We start from the raw sequence: 19,589 nt of genomic DNA, 5'->3' as shown, positions 1-19,589 counted from the left end.
AAAACACCAACAGGTTTTACTGCTTCATTTTTTAAAGGGCAGCCTTTTAAGAAATGCGTCTTTCCTTATGCTGCAGCCTTTCAGAAGAGATTCCTACTTTCTAAGAGAACCAATGAGATTAACTTCTGTCATTTCATCTTGGTCCTGTAAGTAAGGCTAGGAAATGCAGCTGAAACTAAAACCTTCCATACGGTTTCTGTTTTCTGTGCATATTTTTGATTATCAGGTGACATATGTGGGTGGGGGAACTTCAAGATTAGCCTTAATCAAATCTCAGCTTTTGCTGGAAGTTCCCAAAGCCTTTCTCACCCTTTGCTCCTTACTGAAACAGTTTGCTAGTTTTGGGTGCATTCCAATTAGAACTTAAAATATTTGGGTTTGGTTTGTTGTCTTGCAGTGTTCCAAGTACTTCCAAGTTTCGTTTCATCATTCAGATATATCCCTTTAGTCTTCCATCCTGAAGTTAGCTCTAAGATATTACCTCTGTATCTGAGATACAGACCACATTCCAACAAATCTTCTGGTGATTTCCAAAAGACTTTTAGGCTGAATAAGGAAGAAAAAATTGATCTTCTACCACAGGCAATGGAGACAAAATTTACAGGACTGAAGCAGACTGAACCCATACTGACGGCAGCTTCTTGATACCATTTTAGAAAGAAAGGATGAAAGATAACTTCACTATGTTTCTGTGTAGAAAGATCACTCATTCCAGTAATGATCAGCAGAAGAACTTTCTAATATAAGAGGGTGGGTTCATAAAGCGAGAGTTAGAGAGTGAACAAATAATCCAGAACAAAGTAAACTCTTTTAACCATCTTTCTCAGATGAAAAAATTAATCTTCATAAAAGGAAAAGGAAAATGTAAACTTAGAGCTAGAATTGATGATCAGAAAGAAGATATTTGTGAAAGAGGTTGATTTCACGCAAAAAAGCCCAGCGGGGCAAAAATGTTAAGACGAGTCCTTACAGCTATCCAGTGTCTAACAGAATGGGTCTCGTTCTGGTTGAGAACTTTAAGGATGTTACAGAGTATGTGCTAAATCATACCAGAAGCCATCAATTTCTTTCAAGTGATAACTGATTAAATATGCTGTGATTTTCCACCTCACTTTAGCTTGCTTTCAGTTGCTCATGCCTTTTCTTTAGCTTTCTCCTCCTTCTCACCTCACAAGTAGAAGTTTTTATCTGCTCTCCTCATTTAACATCTTCTCTTGCCATCATGATCCTTCCCTATTCCAGCTCCTGGTCTATTTTGCACCTCCTTGCACCACTCGTCTCTCTTTTTCTTAACCTTTTTTCCTGTCTCTCTGTTTCTCCTCCCCACACAAATAACCTTGATTATATTCTATCCTTAAGTCTGCTACTTCTACAGCTTTTTCTCTCTCATGTCTGTTGGAATAAGATTCACTAGGGAGCAGGTAAATATAATTTTTATTAATAAGCAAAAATGCCTAAAATTATGGCCAAAATTCACATATGAGAAATTGATACAAATATAAGCCACAAATTTGTCTCTTCAAAATCAGTGCAATGTTAACATAGCTCTTCCTGTTGATTTTAAAATGTATTTTTCTGAACTCTATCAATTATTTCTAGTTGTTAATTTCCAATATCTGTGTTATTTTTCTTCCTTTTCACCATGTACCTTTATTAGTTTGGGTTTGTTTTGACTAGTTTGCATTGCATTGGTGAGGTTTTTGGTTTGCGCTGGGTTTTTTTTTACCAAACCAGCTACTCAATTTTTATTCTTTACATGCATTTTCATTTTTTTTGACTAATTCATCCTATCCTACCAGTCTTCTCCCTTAACTAGCTACAGCTGTTTCCTGCAGGCTTTATGCTTGGAACATGGAATAACTCTTTCTTTTAGAATTATTTAACAATGTGGTCTCACTTAGCAAGTAAACCTAACTAATGACTTCGGATACTCCAGGTATGTTGAACATGGCACCTATAAGTGCACTGTCTAGAGTTGTTTTTTTAATTACATCTCAGGCCTCCCCCAGTTCAGTTCCTGGCAATTGAATTTAACTAAACTATTTTCAGCATAGTCTCTAGTGACTTCTTCTTAACCGAAGCTTACAATTCCAGCGTTGCAGGCTTCCCGTTCTTAGTCTGCCAGTTGTTGTTGACACAACTACAATGTCATTTCTGAAAATTTGACGCTCATTGGCTTCAGGGTCTCCATTCTCTCCTACTTCTCCCCCGCCCTCTATAAGAGCTCAGTGCTCCAAGGGGGGCAGGGTGTTCTGTCAAACCCGGGTTTGGTTCCCTTCTCTTCTTCTGCCCCTTATCTCTGAATAACCACTCCCCGGTGCGCTTAACAACTTCATGCTCATCGCTTACAAATCCACATTTCCACTCTAGGCATGAATCATTTTAGCCAAGCTAACAACTCAGCCTGTCTTTCTGACAGCTCACTGTGGATGTGTAATCATCAGTGTAAGCTTAATATGGTTAATCATTCTCCCCCACTAATTTCTTTTCCTAGCTTTGGCAACACAGTCTTGCACCATGCAAATGTTTCAGCAAAGACAAACTTTCTACCTTGATATTTTGATTTAATCTCCTTTCTTGAGACATCTCTTATTCTTGCTTTTTTATCATATTAAGTATAACCCTACCAGTCTTCTGTTTGAAGGACCTGACACAGTCTAGCCCTAATCTACTTACTGCGTTGTTTGCTATTGAAATGCTGAGTGTGAGAGGGTCCTTCCAAATAACGTGTGATACAGCCACCTATCAAATGTTAAGATCTACACCTTTGTATTTTCTTCTATCCTACTTGTGTGTGCCTTCACATTTCCCTTTAAAATGTTCCTTTGTTGTGAGTCCTAAAAAATTATGCTATAGTGAGATCAATTCAAGTTCCCTTTTCCTTATCAGACTGTGTTTCCCTGTTATCTTTTGGGGTTACTGTTCGATTATAAGCTCTAAGAGGAGAGAACCACCTTGATAGCAATGGGTTTTGCAGTACCTGAGTAAAAATTCTGAGTTTAATAGAAATATATGCAAATTAATAAACAAATGAATAAATAATATGTTGTCCTTGTATTAATGCTATGGTACTCTACAGTATTCCTAAACACTATAACACTTCCGTAATTTATACATTTTCCAAATAAAATTTGCTTCTAAAGAATCCTGGCTGGGACTTGTAAATGTTTGCATAACTCAGATGATTGTGTACCAAATTATACAGTTTAATCATACTTATTTACTAGAGTAGCTGCATCAGTAGCTCCCTTACTCTGCCACAGTCAAGTAAAATGAGTATACTGTAAAGAATCTACTACAATGGCAAAGTGTTGCACAAAGCCTCCTGCAAATGAGTCTTACTCTAATTTCCAGGCACACCACCATATAACATGTATTTTCAGTCTGGACACCCTGGGAAATCAATAAGCAATAAATAAATACAATACAAATGAAGAGCTCTGATGAGCTCCCTAACACTTATATCTCAGCAGATTTTTAAAAATACTTTTTTATAAATCAGCATCCAGTGCATTGCAGAGATCTGTCTACATGTGCCACTACTGGAATATGATATGAGTGCCAGGGAAGGTGATTATGCTGTTGCATGACCCAAAAAAAGGCTTTCTACATATAGAGATTTATTTAACCAGTGCAGATTCTTGATCTATATGTAAGATTTTACAACAGTATAATTGGAAAGAATAGCTACAGAGGAACATCCTAAAACTGCTAGAAAATAAAAACGTGAATTGGCAACTGAAGATCATCTATAAATATATCATGTAACCACTTACTATACAGAGACACATGTAAAAAATTTAGGAAAAGGTGGCAATGATAGAAAGAGCTTAAGAAATAGAAATTCTACAGATTAGACAAACTTTTTAAAAGGCAGAAGTAATTTGACTTTTAGATTTTTTTCTGAATTTAAATGAATGAGTTTGCTCTCATTAAATGCTGTGTGGCATGCTATAATTAATGTAACACTGCACTCTACTGAGTGACATACCCGATTTGTTTAAGGAGATGCCAAGGTAAGGAAAATAAAAGAAACCTGTGCTTTTCACCTTTCAGGGAAGTTCTTATGGGATCCAAAATTGATTGACATTTTAATCAATATCTGAATATTTCTTATTACATCTTCTGCTATCACCTATATTATAGTTTCATAAGATGGGAAAAAAACAGCACCGTACTCTTTCTAGTACTTCATCTATAGTAAGATCAAACCACTAACACTTCCATTATCATTCAGCTAGAAAATTATATTCTGGTCTAAAGATCCTAAAAACTTCCATTGGCTTGGATAGGTTCAAAAAGACTTCTTTTTCTGAGTTGTTCTCACAGAACAAACTACTTAAATGGAGGCAAATGTATGTATAAATTCTTATCCTCAACACAGCGTAGGATGATGTCCACAGTTAACTTGACTTAGTGATATGTTAGATCAATGGCATAATGCCAGTAATCAAAATTGGACCTGGAAAAAAATATTGAAAGAATGTGTTCAACTGCTAGATATATTGACAAGCAGCTGAGCTACACAGCCTGCTTCCTATTGTACTGTAGCTGCCCACGTATTCACACACATACAGGTATCTTCCCAGCATAACGTCTTACCAGCTGGTGACCCAATGCGGTAGATAAAAGTTCTACATCCCAACTAGTGAACCTAAGCTTTATTTTTTAATTCTGCAAACATCAGAGGCCTCCTCTGTTCTTCCTTCATCTGGTGAAATCCTGATGTGTTTACTCAGCTTTTCCCCAGTGCTTTATCAGGCAAAAATTCCCACCACTTTCCACAACTTGCTTTCACCAACTTTCCAAACTCACTGTTTCCAGGGAGTGGGACCAAGCGGGGCCAGCTTGTTTCATCATGGAACAACTAGTAGGCTTAGCTCTCAAGTCTACAGGTCTTCCAAGTCCAGTTCCACCTACTGGTGTGCACTGAAGATTGTCTACACAGATGCCTTTGTTTCTCTGAAGCAATTTCTAGGTCCTTTACACCCCTCTCTCCTCTTGTCCAGTTGCCTGGGACTCACCCAGCTGTGGCTGAATGTGGATTTCCCCCTAAATGGGGAAGTTCCCCAGAGCAGACAGGACTTACAGAGAAGTGAATGCAAGTCTCCAGTTGTACTGAGCATTGAAAAGATTCCCCAAGGGACTAATGGAGGGACAATGAATTTCTTTCCTTGAACTACCTCCTCTCTGAATCTTGTGCTCACACTTCAGAAAAAAAACCCCAAAAGCAAACACTGGAAAATATGTACAAGAATCATGATAGTCTAGCAGAGGATGCCTAGACAGAAGCAGAAGCAGGGATAAAGAGTATTGTGAATGCAGATAGGACATTTCTTCAAATACTGGTTTTGACAAAATAGCCTGGGCTTCTGGGAGCTGGACCTCAATAAAGACTGAGGAAAACCTGAGGACCACGTTCTGCTCTATCACACTTGAGAAGCAGAGAGAAGAGCTGAAACTCTCAGGAAAGCTGGAAGAGAGAAAGTTGGCCCAGGGAACAATTTCCAGATCCAGCCCAGGATGTCTCTGGAGGAGGTAACTCAGAACAAGAGGACAGGACAGGCCAATCCAGCTGACCTTGGAAGGAGTCTGGCTGTGTCTGCATATATAGCTTTGTTGTTAATGATGCTCCTTTTGTGAAAACGCTGCCCTGCTGCTTAGCCTGATTACAACACATGAATCCAGTCCTACTTCCAGAAGAGGCAATAGGAGTTTGACCTCAATGGGATCATGAAAATTGAGATCCATACTGTACCAGACATTGTTCTACTACATTTAGTTTAACCCCACCGAAACATGGATGAGGGCAAGAAATAATCTCTTTGGTATTATTTTTCCTCTAGTATCTACTGCTTTGACACTTCCCCTTTTGTTCCACTCTATACTGTGTTCTGTCTCCACAATTCACAAACTTTCTATTCTCCATATTCTTCTTCTTTCATTTTGGTTTAATGATTCACCCGCATCTTCTTTAGGGTCAAGAACAGGTTCACATGATATGATGTGTGAAACGTGGGGGCATTTACAGGAACTTGGAAGTACTTCTGTAAACATTCCTATCAAGAAAGGAGCTTTGTAAATCAGAATTTGGGGTTTTTTCAGATAAAGTAGTTTCACAGTGTCTTCAGTGGTTTCCCTTTGTAGAAAGAAAGAAACTAAAAATAATCATTATTATATCATAATGGTATGATCCAAATAGTATCAGAACAATCTTTAATTAGCTCAATGCTTTTTGCATCTGATAGTGACATCTTTTGTTTACACTGAAGTAGTGCAACCAATATTCTTTTCTTTGGATCATTGCTTTGAAGGGTAAATTTTGTAGCTGCAATTCAGTGGACACATGCTACATAGTACGAATTCTTTCGCCCACAATTCCAGTTCTGCCTTTTCTCTTGTGTTAGTGATGAAATGAAGATTCAGACAAACACTGAAATTTATATCTGGACTTGTAACTGAATCAGATCCTGGAGCTTCTCACTTGACATCCCACTTCCTTCCTTGTCTCTACACTGCATCTTGAGATAAAAATCTTCTACTAGATCCTTATGCCACAGATACTAATTCATGCTAACTTATTACTTTCTCCCCCTATTTTAAGAAGGCATGAGTGAGAAAGAGCCATAGGGAAAAAAATCTATATTAATCGTTTCCTGAAGGGTGTCTGTCAATATATCTTGTCATAATCTAAATCAGGGACTGACTTTTATGTGAAGAATATGAAAATGGAAGAAATTAGAAATTAAGACCGTGAATCTCAGCTCTAATATTCTCTTTTTTGTATGCACAGATAGCTTAATAGCAGCTTCATTACCAAAGAAAAAATGAACTTAAATCAATCATGTAACCAAAAATCCTAGAAGGAAAAAATGCTGTTCAGACTAAAATAGAGTTATTTTGCTATTTTGCACTAAGAAACATTTTTTTTTAAAAAGACAATAAAGCAGTAAAATGAATTTCAGTTAGATACTGGACATGACTTTACTCACACCAGTGTTGCCTGGAGAAACTTGGGTCCAGATTTAATCTTTCACAGACTATTATGCTCTCCTTCTCTTCAGTTTGATAAAATAAGCAGCGAACAAACAATATAACAAAATATTTAGGTCCATGGCAAAGGAACATGACTCTTATTTGTACTAGGTAGTGCATCAAGATCAATGCACTGTATTCATGACAAGTCTTTTCAACTGTAATTGGTTTGTAGTCCCTGTCCTAGAGTCTTGCTCCGTTGTTGATTTGAATGCATCCAAAATCTCAGTGAAAAATACCCCAGATCCAGGTTGAAGTGCTGCCAAATGGCCATACTTTGTTTTACCTCAGTGAATGACCCAAGTCAAGCTCTTCAAGAGAGTCAGCCATCAGATTGCACCTTTTGGTTAGCCTGACCCGCAGCCTGAGGCTATTGTCACCACACTGATCTTCAGTACCTAACTTACTTCAGACTGCTAGGCAGCAAGTCTGGGTACTAAAGGCCACAGCAAGAGTAAACGCTGCATGATTTTAATCAAATATGCTTACATTATAACTTTAAATAACTTCTGCCCAGTGTAGCACACTTATGGGTGAAACCAGCAGCTGCTCCTAGTCTAATGCCGCTACACCAAAACCCCTTGACAGATTTGACTCTTCCTCTCCACCGTCCCCCGCTCTGCTTCCCCCTCTACAACTCACCCTGTTCTAAGGGCAAATTCCCAGAGACCTCCGTTCCCCTGTTTGTCATTTTCTCCAGAAGGCATCTGACAGCTGTTAGCAACAAACAAGGATTTATTTTCAGACTTCAGACAGGTGAACCTTTCTTTCACCAGCCCCAACGTATTGCTTACTCTTGGGAAACAAGTAGCTGTGTGGCAATTGAAAAGAGTCAGCCAGTATTTTTGCCACTTGAACAAAAGTGCAAAAACGGACACAAGCACCTCCATGTGAAAGGCTGACGCCTTGCAAATGCAGCCAACAGAAGAAACAGCCACCTTCTCTGCTTCCCTGAGTGGCCACACTGGACCTGTCAACTGGACTGTGCAAAGCGTTTGTACCCACACCCAAAGCATGGAAAATCTCTACAGTGCTGTGCTAGGTTAAGAAAAGGGACCCCCCTGCAATTACATCTGCAGCTCTTCTCTGCTCTGAAAACTTTTCTGAGTGGGAGTAGTGAGATGAAGCAGAAAGCTGGCTTAGCTCCTGAAAGTGCCAGATGGGCACTGGAGAGAAAGCTTGCCATAAGCTGCAAGCCACAGAGGACAACTTTCCAGGAAGGGAAAGTCCCAGAAACTATCAGCAGGAAAAAAGCCCGTGGGAAAAATGAGTCACAGCCTTTTCTAACCAAAATTAACCTCACTTCAGGTATCATTGAACATTCATTCTCTCGTTCCCCTGAAATATTGAAGGGAATGACCAAGTACCAGACACAGATGAAAGTAACTGTTTTCCAAAACCTGTGTGGTATCTGCATGATGGGCTTTTCCTTCATGCCAAACATCTTCTAAAGGAATTCTATTAGCACTCTAGGGTGCACACAAACCACTTGCTATCGATATAAAACATCAGTCTATCTACTTGCTGTAGCAGGGCTGCAGTGATTTTCAAATCATTTCAGACAGGGAAACACACCAGATAATGACAGCTATTTAAAGGAACACCACACAATTTCTACACACTAACCAGCACAAGCAGATTCCTCATAGCGCACAGAGGCAAAAGAAAACCTTCCACAGCAGGGCCACTTCTATTTTCTTTGCTGCCAAGTCAGTATCATACTTGCCTTTTGACTGATCCCTGAGAAACTTATCTTTGCAACACTGCATTTTGCTATTTTCCCATTACCTCCTGCTTGAAGCCTGGAGGGAAGCACAAAATGGTATAAAGATGATCCCAAATTTGTGGCACTTGCAAGATATCCAAAGCTATTCAGTTTCTCTTTTCCACAGACGCCCTCTGAACAGCGCTGGGCAACTTGAATCATCTCTGTGCTCAGTCTAATGCAAGAACAATTTATTTTTCACAAGAGTATAGTAGGGTAATTATATCAAACACTATGCTAGTGGAGTCATTCAGATACCATGAAACAAACAAAACTTTGTTCATAACCTTTTACATGCTCTTCAAGAAGAGAGGCTCGGTGGGGAGCAGAGGGATTCTCCTGGGTTGGAGGCCAAGCAGTAACATTTAGGAGTTTTCTGTAATTACTAACCTCATCTTGACCTGTGAGTTTCAGAGAAGGCATGCGGTGCCTTTATCATCCTCGTTACCTATTGCCTCTCACTTGCAGAGGATGTGGGTGCTGTGGGCTACCAGAAAATGTTGGTAGAATATGCTCCTCTTGCTTGAGAGCACATTTCACAGTGAAACTAACCGTTCATAAATAATTCCATACCACAGCCTTGGACCTTGTTCATATCTGGATGGGAGATATCAAGCAAGCCAAAATGCAAGCGCAACGTTGGGACCTGCACAGGAGCACTCTTGTCTCCGAGTCAACCTTCCCTCAGGTACAATGAGCTGAAAGCACTGTGCTACTGCCCTGTGAAGGAGAGAAACACATCAGGGATCTTCTGTCAGTTTTGGCAAATGTAGGCTGTAAAGGTCAGTGCAGTGGTCAAATTCAAGCCATCAGTTATGGATTCCCAGTAGTACAGATTCTAACTGGATCAAATGCTAATTGAAATCAACCTGAACTAAAACTGAAATTGCGTTTTAATTTCATTCATAACTTTCTTCTCTAGCTGGTTGGATACCATTGTTGAGCACAGTAAATATAATTTGTCATCCTCTTGTATATTTGCCAAACCTTTAGATCCCTGGTAATGAATGGAACTACATAAATGTGAGATGATTACTTTCAAATTTGCCAGGCAACTCCTAAATTTACACAACTAATTGACCTTCCTGCATATTTGCAATATTGTGAAAACTGGTGGAAACTGGGTTATTGAGTGTCCCAAGTGGTCTCCATGAAATTAACTTTTCTAATAGTGGGAGAGAAGAAAAGGAATTGTTTAGAAAGGGAACTGTATAAGCCCTACAAATAAAAACTGAAGAGCTACGGTTCTAGATGGAGGAAAAACCCTCTCTGTAAAAAGCATGTGGGATTGCACCAAGCAGCCAGGGAAGATCCAAGGTCACAGAACCAGTAGAGATGCATTGATTTCAGTTCAAGGTTTTTTTATGTTTTATATCCAGTCAATGTATCAAGCTTTTGGACCTTTCACAAAGGAAATACGTATTATATAAATCGAGGGGAAAATGGCTACCTCATCTTCCTTCAGTTAGTTACATGCAAATATTTCGCAACAAATTCTACTTCGGAAAAAAAAAACGAGGATTCTGTGTTTTAGTACAGGCCTTATATTCTGTCCTTTGCTTTTATTACTTATGTGAATACATGCTTTTCATACAAGTACACGCATATGTACATATATTTAGTGACTAAAAGAAAAAGAAGATCACAGAAAATGAAGGCAAATTTATGTGACTGGAGATGTACTGGTTTTACTCTTACATACTAGCTCACTGGAGACTTGGATCTGAATAAGCTATGCCTGGCACACCACTGAAGTAACATGGCAAGTAAAGGTGCCTTCTGTAACATCTGTAACGTATCCTGTCCCCTAATTACACGGGGGGAATGGGGGATAATGACAGCATATAATGATTTTCCTGGAGCCGATATGCCAGAGGGGAAATTTTTTCACATGCCTCTAAACAAAAAGTGTCTTCAAGGGTCTAGCTTTGCTTCACCATCAAGTGGGGACTTCCCTTGATGGGGAAATCCCTAGCTTCTCTGTCATAGCAACTTTCCAGCCGGGTCTGAAAGGGACTAGAGTAGCCCCTGCTAATCAGACCCTTGACATTAAATTGAACGAATTACATAAAGTTCAATGAAAAGATTTTTTAGCATACTGCATCTATGTAAAAAAAAAACCACAAATGGCAGCCCATCAGTACACCACTATTCAAGTTCTGATAACGTCTTTGAAGTCAAGACTCAATTTCTTATGGTGATCACGGAAGTGATTGGCAGAAGTCCAATTTGTATAAATTGTAAAGTATCAGTGATACATTATAACCTCATGCAAAACATCCTTAGCAGACTTTGTCCTAGTAACAGTCACAAATAAGTTGAACTGAAGAAAGACCGAGAAGAGAGGAAATCATACTGGTTTAATTTTTTAAAAGGACAGTTAGCAAGTTCGCTGGAAGATAGGGCTGGTCTTTAATAAACGGACATGGTGGCTTTTTGGTACTTTTTTTTTTTTATTTTGTTTCAAAATAAATTACTGGAATTTTATTTTAGGCTTTATCCCATGCTTTATCTCCACACACACTTCTAGAATTCCTCCAAATCACAAATTAATTTCTTAACAGACAAGCTTTTTAGCTTTTCCCCTCTCTTCTCAGAACTCAGACATTCTAACCCGGAGCCTCTCATGTTTCAAGGCGGCCAGACTTTACACTCATCGGTAAACTTGAGACATGCTCCTTTACCAGGAAATACCTTTGTCTTCATGCAAAGCTCTTCTAAAGCAATAGGACAACAAGAAGGTGGTAAATTTGGTGCAGACAGCACGATGTAGCAGTTCACATTTCTGAAGTAAAATTATGGCTCTCGGTATTTTCTTAGAAATTAACCACAAAATCACTATACGAGTCTGGTCAACTGGCTGCCTGCTAGAAGAGCTGATACAGAATCCCATTGCTGGGACCACGCTGGCCCCGGGGAGCACCCGTAGGGAATATAAGAAGCGTAAAATGAGAAGAAATGAGAATGTACAGCTTCACTCGATTTCTGAAGAATTAAAGGAAAAGATGGTATGCATAAGGTCCAGAAGACATAGGAAGGATATCCAAATGGCCGAATTTTGTCTTTGTCAAAACCCTGGAAAGCAAGGCTGGCTACTAATGAAGGGATGGGTGTACTCAGAGAGGCAGCAATCATCAGGGCAACAGCAGCAGTTGCTTCCACCATTATTCTGTTGCCCCAAGAGCATCTGAAGTCTCTCCTAAGCCCCACCATATCTCATCTCCAAATTCTTCCATCTTTATCTACCTCTACCCAGCCTTGACATCTTCGGGCAAGTACTGGTACTGGGCTGGTCCTGCCTAACATGCTGCCTCAGTAAGTCACGGCAGTGAACGTGGTGGCACTACTCACGTGTGAGACATTCTGAGCCACCAACAAGGGAAGAGTTTTCTGAACAGGCACGGAAATGAAACAACATCCAGTCATAGAATACAGATACAAGGAAATGAAGGCTCAAACACCTCCTGGAGAAAGGGAGGCCCATGGGCTAGGTGGTACTTTCGTTACTCATAATGTAGTTTCATTATGTATGTGGTCCCTTTGCTTTCTCTCACAACTTCCTTTTCAAAAGCTTGTGCAGTACACATGCTAAGATACCACGCTACTATTGCATTGGAGGCAGCCTCTGCATCACTGCCAGACTCCTCAGGATCTGTCCCTTTCTAACCCCTTCATACAGTCTCCACTATTTTTGTTGCACTTCCTAAGCGAGCTCAAAGTCTCTTCTCTTCCGAGCCCTTCCGCATAACCCTCAGCAAGGCAAATATAAAGAAAGTCAAACAAACCCCAAAGTATGCAGCAGGACTTAGATACTACTACAGCAGCCCAACAGGGGAAGGAAGGAAGCACAGGACTTTTAAACAACTTCTCCTTTTTCACAAGGTCTTCCTGCGAGCGCTTTTGCAGGCCAGCATTGTAAAGTAAGTAGCTACAGTATCAGGCTGCAGTCTGATGCAATCGATTCACTACATAGGATTTTCAAACTCATGGGGTTCAGTATTAAGTTGGGTACTTTGAAAAGCTTGTTGCCGTAGGCTTTTTTTTTCCCTAGTATTTACATGGAAAAGACACTATACAACAGAGCTGAGCTCAACTCCTCTGCAACAGTTCCTCCATAAAAGCCGTGACTGACAGAGGTTGCAAAATGTCTTGGTTTTGTTTGTTTTGTAATGCAGACTACTACCAGGAGCCTTAATATTATTTATTAAGAATATTAAACTAGCACGTCCCATGGATCAAATCCTACAGAGTCAGCTATTGGCGGGGTACGTCAGCTGAAGTTCTGTCCCTAGGTTCATGTTAGATTTAGTGACAGTGGAGGCTCAAATCCCAACAAGATCAGCTCATCCCTCCATCTTTCAAACTAGAAAGGTGAGATACAGATGTGAGACTTTTTCTGAATATGGCTTCATTCCCAAGGAAGAGTTTTGGAGTACAGACACTGAAATATAACTTCATTAAAAACTGGGATAAAACCTTTTGGCTTCTCTTTTATAGAGGAAGTGTCTATGATTGCAGCTGTGCTTAGACTGTCCACAGTAATTATGTACACTGTTGCATAGCTATTTTAATTAATTCTAATCTATGATCTCTTAAACTGTATGAGGACTTCCGACATTGAGTAAACTGCCAGTACAATTGAAGATTTTTATGTCTGTGACAGAAACGGTATCTTGAACTACGTACGTTAGCTTAATAAACACAGGCTATTAAACAGTAAAAGCTGACGTTACATTAGGTAACTCACCTGAGTGCTTAACCTTGTACCCCACGAAGTTAAGAGTAAGTAAAGACTCGTACCCAAGTCAGGGTGAGCCCTCCTGTTGACAAAACAATGATTTCATTTATTATCATAGTGAAGATTTACATGTAAGACTCACAGTATTAGTTTCATTCAAGTTATTTGGTTTTGATTCTGGGTCTTACTGAAGACTTTTTCTTGGTTTTCATGCCTACAGCTGTTTTCCTGTTAGTCCTGTGCTATCTCTGAAGGCAGCGCAGGTCACTCTATTTGGAATATCGCCTACACAGGGAAATAAAGGCTCACTTTCTTTCTTCTTTCACAGTTGCATGAAATCGCTTGCATACAATAATTTCTCTCCACACACCCACACTCTTTGTTTAAGAACCAAAATTATTAATAAGATTTGGCACATGATATTGTACAATCTTGGGATCTGGGGACAAATAGAGTTAGTCTTTAAAGCCCCAAACCCAAACTCACACATGCTGCAGCTTAACCCTTGGCTCTGCAAATGTCTTTCTAACTCTAGGGGAAGCCAGAGGAAACCTTCCTGAGTAGCATCTCTCACACATGGCAGCACTGCTACAATTGTCATGATTTCTGCTAGATGCTGCTGGTTCTGAGCCATCCTCCCCTTTACATAACGCGCCTATCTGTCCCCTAGTGCGGAGGGGTTAGGTATCTTGTGTAATACACTTTCAGCCTAAACTATTCTTCTGCACAGCCCCCGCCTGTGAGTTCTGCTGTGGCCAAGGAAAAAGTGATGCACATTTGACGTCTGACTAGACCACTGCCATTTCCTTCTCATCGCACAGATTCCCCACCTCAAGAAGAACTCTCAGCGGGGGTTTAGGGGAAGGCGAACAGTAGGTGACGCTGAGTGATGATGATGATATGGACACAAAAAATCATCAGAAGGTGCTTGGAGACACAAACATGCATTCCCACATCTGTTTCAAACAATTTAAATGGTATTTTCATAATCTTTTGTATGAATCCTAGCATGTAATTGTAAGCGGGCAGTTTTCCAAAACACAACTGTATTGTGGAAGTGGGAAAGCAAATAATCAATGCTATGGGATACACAAAGAACTATTAAGACGTAGTTCTTCTCCAGAGACCTTTCAACATAGTGAAAGAATGATTTTGGGCTTTATACTGCTCCAGGGTGGCAAGTCAAGCAAGGAGGTTGGATATGGTAATCAAAACGAAATTGAAATTTGTCTTAAAGAACAATACTTTCCAAAAGCAATGTCATGAAGAGAGGACACTGGCATTAGCAAGTCAAGTGTCAACCCACATCAGAAACCATAAGAAGAGCTTCAGGAGCATTACTTGCCATGTGCATGCATGCACGCAAAGAAATGAGTCACTACATCACAAGGGATGAAACCATTAGAGTTAGTGAACACTGCAGGCAAGATATTCACACAGCCTTACCTCAAGTCATGCCCCAGCACACATAAGGCTCAGCAAAAACCTGGCGTGTTTCCAGCAGGCCTGAAAACAATGCTGTACTTCGGAACGTATTGCTGGGGAGAATGGTTTGACTAAATGTCTCTGCAGCGTAACCACTGACACCTAGGAGATTATGCAAGCAGTTTGGTATTTGTCCTATGATTTTTATTAGAGGAACGCCCAGAGGAATCCAAGTGTGATCTGTACCCCATCATGTTAGGTACTCAGTATTATGCAGGTCTGCCTGTACTGCTACAGATAAAGTAAGAAGTCCTGCCATGAAATGTAGGTGTTTAAAGGAGAGCAGCGTAGACACATCTTGGTCAAAGGTTTTGGTAGACAAACAAAAAAAGGAAGAAATTGGTTTCTCTTAATCCCAGGCTAAATGTTCCTGCTCGACTCCTGTCATATTGCTAATAAAGCAGATGACTAGTTATCCACAGAGGTTTCTATTACCTTACTATTTTTTTAAACTCAATTCTATGACGCATTTACACAGACCAGGAACATGTAGTACATGTTCCTGTTATTTCTCTCATCTTTCCATTGATGTTTATTTTTTTATATCCTTTCTTACAGTTAAAAAAATAACTCAGGTCAAGAGATCGCCATATTGCATGGCAGCAAGACCTCCTAAGATCAGCTCAAAACCACCATCACAATTTACAGCTCTCCTGTGAAGCAACACAAAATTGCTCGGTCACAGCAAAGTTATCCTTGAGCAGGGAGCATCCAAGCTTCGTCACCCTTGGGCCCTTCTCACGCAGGGGGGCACGATGCTGTCAGCCTTCATACCGCGTGTGGACCGTGATTCCCCGGAGCGACAGCAGCAGCAGGGGAGGTGCAACAGAGGTGGTGTCTCTCCTGCAACCAGCTGAGGCAGAGGGAAAGCAGGTGTGAAGGAAGACTGGGAAACAGCCGTGGATGCTTGGCTGCCCTTCCTCCCCTCACTCTCCTGGAAGACTCATCTTGGGCACTAGCCTACCTTTTGAAATAAGCATTCATGATAGCCAGCATTTTCATAACACTAATGCTTTAAAGCTCTTTTTTCAAAAGTAGCTTTTCGTTTCTGGGTGCCCAACCTGAGCTTGCTCTCAACTACTGCCTACTGCCAACGGGTCTCTAAGGAATCCACTGGAACAGGAGCTGTGTGGCCCTTTGGCACCAACCCCCCCCCCGGTCTTTTTCAAGATAGGCATCCAAAAATCAAGATGAATTAGCTTATATTAAGTGAATGAACGCTCAAAACAGGAGTCTATACAACTTTCCCCTGCCCAAAGAGATTGTCAGTGGCAGAGATGAAGTGTTCATGCTTCCCAGTCCTGCACGTCTCTCCCTGACTGTTCTGCCTCTAAACCAAAATAATTTTTCATAATTGTATTCACTATCACAAACATTAATGCACACTTTTCCACATAAAATTCTGCTCCCATAGCAGCAGTTAGAGAGGAAAAAAAAAGAAACATATCTTGCTATGCTATCTTCTCACAAGGTAAAACTGCAGTAGTGAGGGATTCTGTTACGGGACAGAGCAATTACAAGAAAAAAAAAGAAGACCATGATGGTGTTGGGTCGACGGTTGGACTTGATGATCTTAGAGGTCTTTTCCAACCTCAATGATTCTATGATTCTATGATTCTATGTCTCTTTATCCAAAAATGTATGGAGAATCCTTCAGGTTAAGTGTTTGAGTTTGCAGGAAGAAGAGAGGGAAAGGAGCTCATCTCTCTTTCAATTTTCCACTTGGGGTTTTGTTGTCAGCTTTGACTGCTGTATAGCAGCTGCTACATTGCTCTTCAGGTTGAGCCCCTGAACCACAGCAATTAAACCCAGAACAAATTATTTGGGCTTGTGAGGTGGTGTGACGCAGGATGCTAAATGACAGTAGGCCACAGAAAAGGCCAAAAAACCCAATGGGGGAAGTAACGCACATGTTGAGTGCTGTGAGAGCTATGCTGAGTAGCTGCACGGGTAACTGAGTTTGGGGGATTTCTCAGCTCTGCTCATTGCTCTTGGGGTTTGCAATACTGCAGGTAGCAAAGAAAAAAGGGGGGAGGGGAAGGGGCCGGTGGCACAGATGTACAGTAAGGAAGTACTTCTAAAATGTGACAGCGCTGTTCAGTGGTGGTGGATCTGCACGACTGGTTATGGTGCTGCAGGGAAGTAAGTTTGTGCTTGTGCCTTTTGTGTAGGAGGTCCGGGCACAAATGGGGATACCCCACAGCAATGTAAAATAAAAGATAAAAGCATGCATATAGCTATATGATTAATGCCACTTAGTGCATGGGACATATCTCTTTGAACCATACACTAGTCTTTGCCAACTATGTCATGCAGACCAAGCGTAGAAGCAACCTAAAGTAATCATGATTTTAGTTCACATTATAGCAACGAACTTAATCAGTATTTCTCAAACCAGAACTCTCAAAGAGTAAACACTAAGCACATGCAAATAATTGAATTAACAACAACTTGTATGAATATGTAGTTTTACATCACCCTAAGGTACCTCCACTCTGCCATTTCCCAAAAACTCGTATTGCTTGGTCTCTAAGACTGTAATATTCCACCTTGCAGGGCAGCTTACCAAGCCAGGTTCTGCACCTGTACTGCAATAACACCTCCTTCTGTGGGAATGCCTTTCTCCTTTCTGTGCATGTGGAGGAGGCATATATGGGCAGTGGTTACATTTCTGTTAAGACTACCCGTTCACACCTCTGATGACTGCAATCCTGAGAGGGGCGGAGTAGCTATCAGATATGGTAATGCTCCAGTCCTGCAGAAGCTTACATTATATATTTAGTATTATAAAAGCTTGTATTTATCTGAGCGCATCAAAACAGCGAGCATCACAGCCCAGGCCTGCTTCAGGCGTGAGCAGTCCACGGCAGCGCTTCGGCCCTGACCTGGCAGGGGCTGAGAGGTTGGGATACAAGCAGCCGTTTTCCCGGGGGTCACTAACCGAACCCCAGCTGCTCCCCAGGACAGCCCCTTTGCTGGCTGCAGCCTGCGTCGGGGCAGTTAACAGAGAAGAGCCGACATGGACATCCAGGCGAAGAGGCGTCAGGCTCAGGAGCCACAGGGCCACAGAAAGGCAGATTACCTGCAGCTGGGCAACAGTAACGCAAGAGCAAGTAATACCAGGAATATGTCTTGAATCATCTGCTTCCCCAACCATTTTGGCACATCCTGAGTGAACAGCTACCCACAGCCCCCGACTCCCATACCCAAAAGTCAGCATATATCTTTTTCTGAGTGTGCACGTGCCAATTTTTTCATTTTCTTCCTTCTATGTTATAGCCCAATGATTAAGACTGGATTCAAACCCTGCCTCCCCAGAGAGGATTTTATCACTGGTTTCACACCTCAATGCACCTCAGCCACCAAGCCCCATGATACTGCAGAAGAGCAGGAGGTGAGGATGGGGGGGAAGCCAGACACCTCCATGCTGAAGAGACTTCAACCAGTAAAACAGAGCTGAGGAACCCAGAGCGTTCACACAGCAAGGCTGTAGCCTGGTGGCTGACCCTGCTAGTGCAGAGAGAAGTTTGGATCCCAGCTCTGGCTCCAGGGACCGTCCCTGCATTTCACACTACACAATCATTACCTAAAACATTCCTGGGCAAATCCTAAGTCAGAAAGTTTGCTCCAGGTGGATTTTAAGCATAACAGATTGGCCAGCAGAACAGTTTAGAGGGCTGAAATTTTGCACATAGGCAGACTGGAGGTGGCTATATTGTTTGCTGAGTCTCCCTTAGTCTCCAAGCATCAGTTTGCCTATCCATCAGATATAAATTATTATTCTTCGTTTGTATCAAATACCATGGAAACAATATCTGTTCTATGAGTAAACTGTTAAATGTACAAGTGAAAGTCTATCTACAAAATAGACCAAGAAAGGATGGTGGAGGTAACAAAATAGCTGCTCAGCAGAACCATGCAGAAATGAAGTGATGAAAAGGAGTCATGAAATAAATTTGAAAGACGGCACGTGTAGGATGACCATCCACATACATAAGTATCTGGCAAACACAAGAAAGATTTTGACTAATTCCCTATTTGTTTTGCAGCTTCACCAATACAGGCGAAAACAGACTGGTATGGGGGTGGATCTACTGCTCAGCGTGTCTCAAGTAGTTTAAGGCACGTAACAGTGCCGTTCTCGGCTCTCCAGCACCCTCCTCTGGGCTTCGGCCAGGCAAGCACCGTCCTCCCTTTTCTATTGCTCACCACTGGCCGAATTATTTAGAGTCGCGACACTAAAGACAATAAAACGCTGCTTTGCTCCTGTTGAAGCCTTAGAGAGTCTTTCTGTGGCGGAAATTCAGAGGAGCCTCCCCCAGAATTATGTCGTCTGCAAAATTATTCTTTTGAACACTGGCTAGATAGTTGGATTTGTTTTGAAGCTAATCATCACAGACTTGCTCGCTATTTCCAATGCCAGGTTGTTAATCTTGAGCATGGGTAGAAGACTGTGTGTTACAACAATTTTACTTTGATGACTTTTTTACCTTGATGGTCAACATTCAGATCACGGGATGATGTGTTCATGTACAGGACTTGATCCCATATTATAGCTTGATTCCA

Source organism: Aptenodytes forsteri, unplaced genomic scaffold (assembly GCF_000699145.1).
Source record: "Aptenodytes forsteri isolate BGI_AS27 unplaced genomic scaffold, ASM69914v1 Scaffold81, whole genome shotgun sequence".
NCBI classification, from domain to species: Eukaryota; Metazoa; Chordata; class Aves; order Sphenisciformes; family Spheniscidae; genus Aptenodytes; species Aptenodytes forsteri.
The sequence above is the reverse complement of the archived record's forward strand: the minus strand, read 5'-3'. Positions refer to the sequence as shown.